Genomic DNA, 6,718 nt, shown 5'->3' with positions numbered 1-6,718 from the left:
AAAAAAAAATATATATATATATATATATATATCTGTAAAAAAAAAATACACACACACACACACACACACACACACATATATCTGTAAAAATACAACAACACATTCTCCCTTCCTGGGCCCTTATGTCCAGCACGCTGCCCTGCGAAGGCAAGGAAGAGAAGGCTGAGCACAACAGAGGGTAAGTGAGGTCTGCACTGCCACCAATTGTACTGCAGGAGAGCATGTAGTCTGACCTGGCTTTTTTCAGTTTCCCACCAGATCCAGCCGGATGCCAGAAGCAGATGAACTGTAAGAGAGTGGACAGAAGAAAAAATATCTGATCAACTGAAAAAACATTGTCAAGTAGATGCCAACTACTTCGAGACCTCTTATGATCTGTAGAACTAGTGCTTATAGGATAATTATTTAAGATAATGTAATACCAACAACAGTTGATCTTAGCAGTCATTTAAACAATCTACATGATAGGGAAAATGAATAGAAGAATTGAGTGAAGATGAAATCAGAACACATAAAGCAGAAAATATTTACAACACTGAAGAGGAAAATGCACACACACAAATACACACATACACACATGCACACACACACATACACACATACACACATGCACACACACACACACACAGAAACCAATAACAGCAATGCTCAGAACCCCAGTGCAGAGAAGGGGATGAAGAACAGGATTAGAACATTTTACCGCTAATCTTTGACAAGAAGGAAAACAAAAAAATACATAAAGTCTCTATTTGAAGTTTTGATTCTCATGAGAAAGCTAAACATAAAGTCTTTATTTGAAATTGTACTACTGATAACTGTGAAGCACTGCTGGAGTGCCGGATAAATTCTGATGAAGAGGTCCTAAGAAAGCACTCTGAGACAACAGTGGCTAACACAACACACTGTTCTGTTTGGAAACACAATAGAATCATATGCTAGAGATCTGTGAGAGCTGTATTAGGGAAGAAACTCTAAGGGAAGTGAGAATCTCACACTTCCTTGTCATTATCACTCTTTGTCAGTTTGTGTTGCTATAAAGGAATACCTGAGGCTAGGTAACTTATAAAGAAAACAGAGTTATTTGGCCTATGGTTCTGCAGGCTGTACAAGAAGCATGGCACCACCATCTGCATCTGGTGAGGGATTCAGCCTGCTTCCACTCAGGGTGGAAGGTAAAGGGGAGCTGGTGCATGCATAGATAACATGACTGGAAAAAGAGAGGAGAGGGAGATGCCAGGTTCCTTTCAACAAGCAGCTGTTGTAGAAACTAAGAAAGCAAAAACTCACACATTACTACAAGGACGGCACTACGTGATTCATGAGGGATTTACCCCATGACCCAAATACCCCCTGTTCATCCCCACCTTTAACATCAAATTTTAACATGACATTTAGAGGGTCAAATATCTAAACCACAGACATCACTGACAATGTAGTGGACATATCAGGGCAAGAGCACCCATTTGTGTTGGTGAGGTTTGTTTAAGAATCTCATAACCTGAGAGAGGAATCTGTGGGCTTCCTGCCTTATGAAGCTGAAGCAGAAATTTTGGCTGTGAAATTTCACACTACCATAACTGAGAAATGGGGACTAAATATGGAGTATTATTGCCATGGCCAAGTTTACATTGTGTGCAATGGATTCTCTTCCAAAATGAAAGTTGTTTCTCCTAGACTTTTAAAAAATATCCCCAAGGTATCTACCCACCCTGCCTTTCCTGTGCCTTAGTCTGTGATTGGCAAAATCAGTGCCTATTATGGGTGTATCTGTTGCATTAGGAACAACTGCAGAAGTTTCTTTATTTTTTCCATCAATCACAACTGCTTTTAGGAGTGACAGTGTCATTTCTGCTCTTTTTCAAAACAGTGGAGAAAAGGGTAAATGACTAAAGGATATTTGGTTTTCTCATTGAACAGGCAGGCATGATTCTTTTGAAATTTTAGTGGACCTCATGCTAGCACTTCTTTGGGTTTAAATGATATAAAAGATGATGCAATATTAGATGGGACAACTGAGTACCCAGCCAAGAATTTGTCCTCTGTAGTGCAGCAACAGATTTTGATTTTGTTGTTACCATTGTTCTTATTAAAAATGTCCTTTAAAAGAACCCCTTGAAGAAATCTCCAGGGTCACACCTCTGATATTATCTTTGTAGGCAGTGGTTTGACTACAGTACTACATTCATTCAATGAAGTGATGGAGGATATTGAAGTCTATCATTATTTTTAGCTTGAGGAAGCCACAGATTTGGCAACCAAAATTGATAGTCAAATAAAACTCCCTGGGAAATTCCATAGAGCTTACCAAGGTAACATGGCATCTCAACTGATCTCTGAGAGTTTTTATAAAGAAACCCTAACTGTTCCAACAGTGGAGCACATTTTTCAGAAACTGAAAGATATATTCTCAGAACAGTACCTCAAAGATATGTTCTCAGAAAAGTATCTCAAATCTATGATATGCTTATTTCTGGTGCCTTCAGTCATAGGGCAGCTTAAATTCAATACATCTGAGAAACACCATGCTGACAAGTACAGAAATCACTTACCCAGTACAGACATGCTCTCAGCTGAGCTTCCTTGTTGAAGAGTCAAATGGAAAGATAGAGGTAAAGATATAGGACTTCTGTTCCCCATGTGTGAAGCATTCCACCTGCCTGACATCATTTTTTCCTAATGTGTGTGCATTGTTAAAGGACCTGTGTATTCTTCCTGTGATGAAGATTGAGAATAAGTGCTGTGAAAATCTATGAAAGTGTCTCAAAGCATACTTAAACACTTTGGTGGAAGAAAGGTTTAGTAACTCAGCTTTTCTTAACAAAACTTTTGATGTAAAACAACAGATTTAATGGGGAGTACATATGTCAAACTCTATACAACAAAGAGCTTCCTGTGAATAATTCAGAAACCAGTGAAATTGTCTAAAAGACTTTTAAAATATATCTTCTTTTATATTTGATATTTGGAAGAAAAGCTGTAAGGCATATCTTTGCCTATACGCCTTCCATTGAATACATTACCCATTAATGATCTAAGTATTTAAAAGGCTCATATTTTAACTCTCATGTTTGAAGGCCCATCTATTCTTCCAGAATATAGTATGGAAAGTAATGCATTTCACTTCTGTGTGATCCCTGCTAATGTCATTCTGGAATTGTTTAAGTTAATCCATTTTAGACATAACATTTATTTCCACTATAGATCTAGTTATTGGGTATTGAATTATCAATTCTTTGAAGAAACAAATTTTGAGGAGTTGTGGCAAGACAAAATACATCTCATAAAATATTATAGTGAAACCCACAATTGACTTTTGACTAGTAGAAGTTTTAAATATATTGTTCATAATCTATAATAAACAGTTAAAGAAATTACCAGAGAAAGACACTGACAAAGCTCACCAAACCAGGATTTCAGTGTGGTTTCTGTCTTTATCAAATGAACTTAAGGGAACAAGTTTACAATTAAGGTTTGAATGGAAGACTCCACCATTGCTAAGTTTTGAACACGTATGGGCTAAAACAGCTTATGGAGATGCAGACTCAACAAGGAATGTAAACAGCAACAAAAAGGTGTGGGACAACAATGGCAGGCACTTCCATTCAAACTTCAGTTATAAACTTGTTGCTATTTACATCTTTTGTCAAGCCCATATCATAAACTTTTTAGTCAGTATATATTGAAAATATAGGTTTCAAGGTCAAGGCAGAATCAGAGGCCATGGATACAGACATCTGACATGTCCGTTTTCTTTCATTTTTTTGTCATAACTATATCTACTGCCTCATCTTGATTTATAAACCAAACCTGGAAAACCTACAAAAGTAGGTGTTTTATGTTTTATCTGGAAATTAACACAGAAAATACTTGTTATTTTGGTTAAAAAAATAAATAAATAAATTTTGTACATTTTTTTTAATCTAAATAAAATGTAAATTTTGTCAAAAAATGTTTAACAAAACTGATAAAAGGTATCTATAAAAATAAATAAACCCTAAAGCAAACATTGTATTTGATGATGAAAGATTGAATGCTTTCTACCTAACACTGGGAACAAGGCAAGGATGTCTACTGTCAACGATCCCATTAACAAAAGTAAATAAAAGTCTAGCCAACTGTGAAAGAAGGAATAAAATGTCCTTATCCACAATGTCTTTAAAACTGTAAAATGTTAATGAAAAATACCAAGGAAAAACAAAATAAGTGGAGATATATCATGTTTGCATATTTCAAAAGCATAGCTACAATCAGTTTTCCCAATTTATAAAACTTATATCTTCACTGCAATTCTAACCAAGCTTCAGAAAGCCTTATTGGAGGCATCAATAAGCTGATCCTAAAATTTATATTGAAAGTCAAATAAACTAGAGTAAGAAAAACAATTCTGAAAAAAAAGACAAAAGTTGGAGGATATACATTAACCAACTTTAGGAATAACTACAAACGTACAGTAATCAAAATAATTTTCTCCTAAAAAATCTCAAATGCATAAATCCCTGAGTTTATATTATAGACAGGGAGTCTTGGAATGTTTCCCAGACTAGCTTCAAACTCCTGGGCTCGGCAAGTCTCCTGCCTCAGTCTCCTGAGGAGCTGGGACTATAGGCATGTATCACCGCACCTAGCTTTAGTCAACTGAGGTTTGTAAGTGGTGCAAAGGCAATTAAATAGAGAATGCATTTTTTTTTTTATCAAATAGTATCAGAACAAATGTACATCCAAATTAAAAAAAAAAAAAACCTAATTCCCTCAAGAAACCACCTAAATGAACCAAACTTATCAAGTTGTATACCTTAAATACATAGTTTTAATTATGTCAATTATACCTCAATTACATAATTTAAAAAATCAAGACTAATAAAAAATGTGAAATAAAATTTGCATAAATAAGTCACAGATATAAAAGTGAAGCTATAAAATTTTAGAAGAAAACCTAGGAGAAAATCTTTACAATCTTAGATTAGGCAAAAAAAAAGTCTTAGACATGGCAACAAAAAATAAATATATAAAAGGAAAATATTGATAACTGGACTTTATCACAATTAAAATTTTTGCTCAGTGAAAGACACTAGCAAGAGAATAAATAGACAAGCTACAGACCGGGAGAAAATATTTGCAATTGCATATCTTATATCCAGAATATACAAAACATTCCCAAAACTCAATATGAAGAACATAAACAATTCAGTTAAAAAAATGGACAAGTTTTAGCAGAGACCTGACCAAAAGATGTAAATGATAAGCACAGGAAAGATGCAGATGGAAAATAAGTACATGAAAATATGTTTAACATCATCTATTTGAAAAATGCAAATTAAAACTATAATAAAATCTTATTACACAATTGTTAAAATAAATTTATGAAAGCTTACAATATCAAGTGTTGTCGAGGATTCAGAGCAACCACAACTCTCATACATTGCTGATGGGAATGCAAAATTGCATAGCTGTGCTGGAAGTTTGAGGATTTCTTGCAAAATTACACATACATTTACCATATGGCTTAGTAATTCTACTTCTAAATATAGAAGTTGTGTTGGTTAATATTAAGTGTCAACTTGATTGCATTGAAGGATACAAAGTATTGTTCATGGGTGTGTCTGTGAGGGTGGTGTCAAAAGAGATTAACATTTGAGTCAGTGGACTGGGAGAGGCAGACCCACCCTCAGTGTGGGTGGGCACCATACAATAAACTGCCAGCACCACTAGAATAAAGCAAGCAGAAGAGGGGAGAAGCTGACTTGCTGAGTCTTCTGGCCTTTGTCTTTCTCCTGTGCTGGATGCCTTCTGCCCTCGAACATCTCACTCCAAGTTCTTTGGCTTTTGGACTCTTGGACTCACATCAGTGGCTCTCAGGCTTTCTGTCACAGACTGAAGTCTGCACTGTAGGCTTCCCTGCTTTTGAAGTTTTGGGACTCAGACTGAGTCACTACTTGCTTCCTTGCTCTTCAACTTGTAGACGGCCTATTGTGTGAATTCCCCTTGTGATCCTATGGGTCAAATCTCCTTAATAAACTCCCTTTCATACATACATATATCCTATTAGTTCTGTTCCTCCAGAGAATCCGAATACATGTTCCAAAAACAGCCTGTAAACAAGGTTTCTACCACCTTTATTCGTACTCATCATAAAACTGGAAGCCATCAAAATGCGCTTTAAAGGTGAATGGATACATAAACTGGTTCATTCATATACTGGAAGACTACTCAAAAATGAAAAGCAATGGATGCTCAAAAATGAAAAGTTTTGGATAACACATAACACATGAATGAATCTGAAAGGCATTATGCTGAGTGACTAAAGCCAATATTCAAATGTTATGTTCTATGTAGTTCCATTTCAAATAACTTTCTGAAGAAGATGAAACTATAAGAACAGAGAAAATACTGATAGTTGCCAAAGATTAACTCAGAAGAGAGTCATTCACTACAAAATTACAGCAAGAAAGAATATTTGGAGATGAGGGAACTATTCCTTATACTGACCATGCTGGTATTATTAAACCCAATCAATACATCTAGACAAATCCACAAAAACACACACTGAAAATCAGATAATTTTACTGTATGCTAATAAAAAATGTATGTTCCACATACATGAGGACATTAAGATGCTCTGCTTGTCATATTCCTCAGTCAGTACTTTTAGAAAGAGTAGTCACCATCTCTAAACATTTCCAGTTCCTATGTGAAGGAAGAGATTCAAAAAAACAGGCAG

The 6,718-nt window shown here is 35.4% G+C and overlaps 1 pseudogene; it reads left to right on the top strand.

The window, feature by feature from the left end:
- The first annotated feature begins 122 nt into the window (after positions 1–122).
- Positions 123–1,976, top strand: LOC108541758 (52 kDa repressor of the inhibitor of the protein kinase-like; annotated as a pseudogene).
- Positions 1,977–6,718: the final 4,742 nt, after the last annotated feature.

This window comes from Rhinopithecus bieti, unplaced genomic scaffold (assembly GCF_001698545.2).
Source record: "Rhinopithecus bieti isolate Rb0 unplaced genomic scaffold, ASM169854v2 scaffold_20982, whole genome shotgun sequence".
In the NCBI taxonomy this organism is placed as follows: Eukaryota; Metazoa; Chordata; class Mammalia; order Primates; family Cercopithecidae; genus Rhinopithecus; species Rhinopithecus bieti.
Note: the sequence above shows the minus strand (reverse complement) of the source record. Positions and strands in the feature narration are given on the sequence as shown.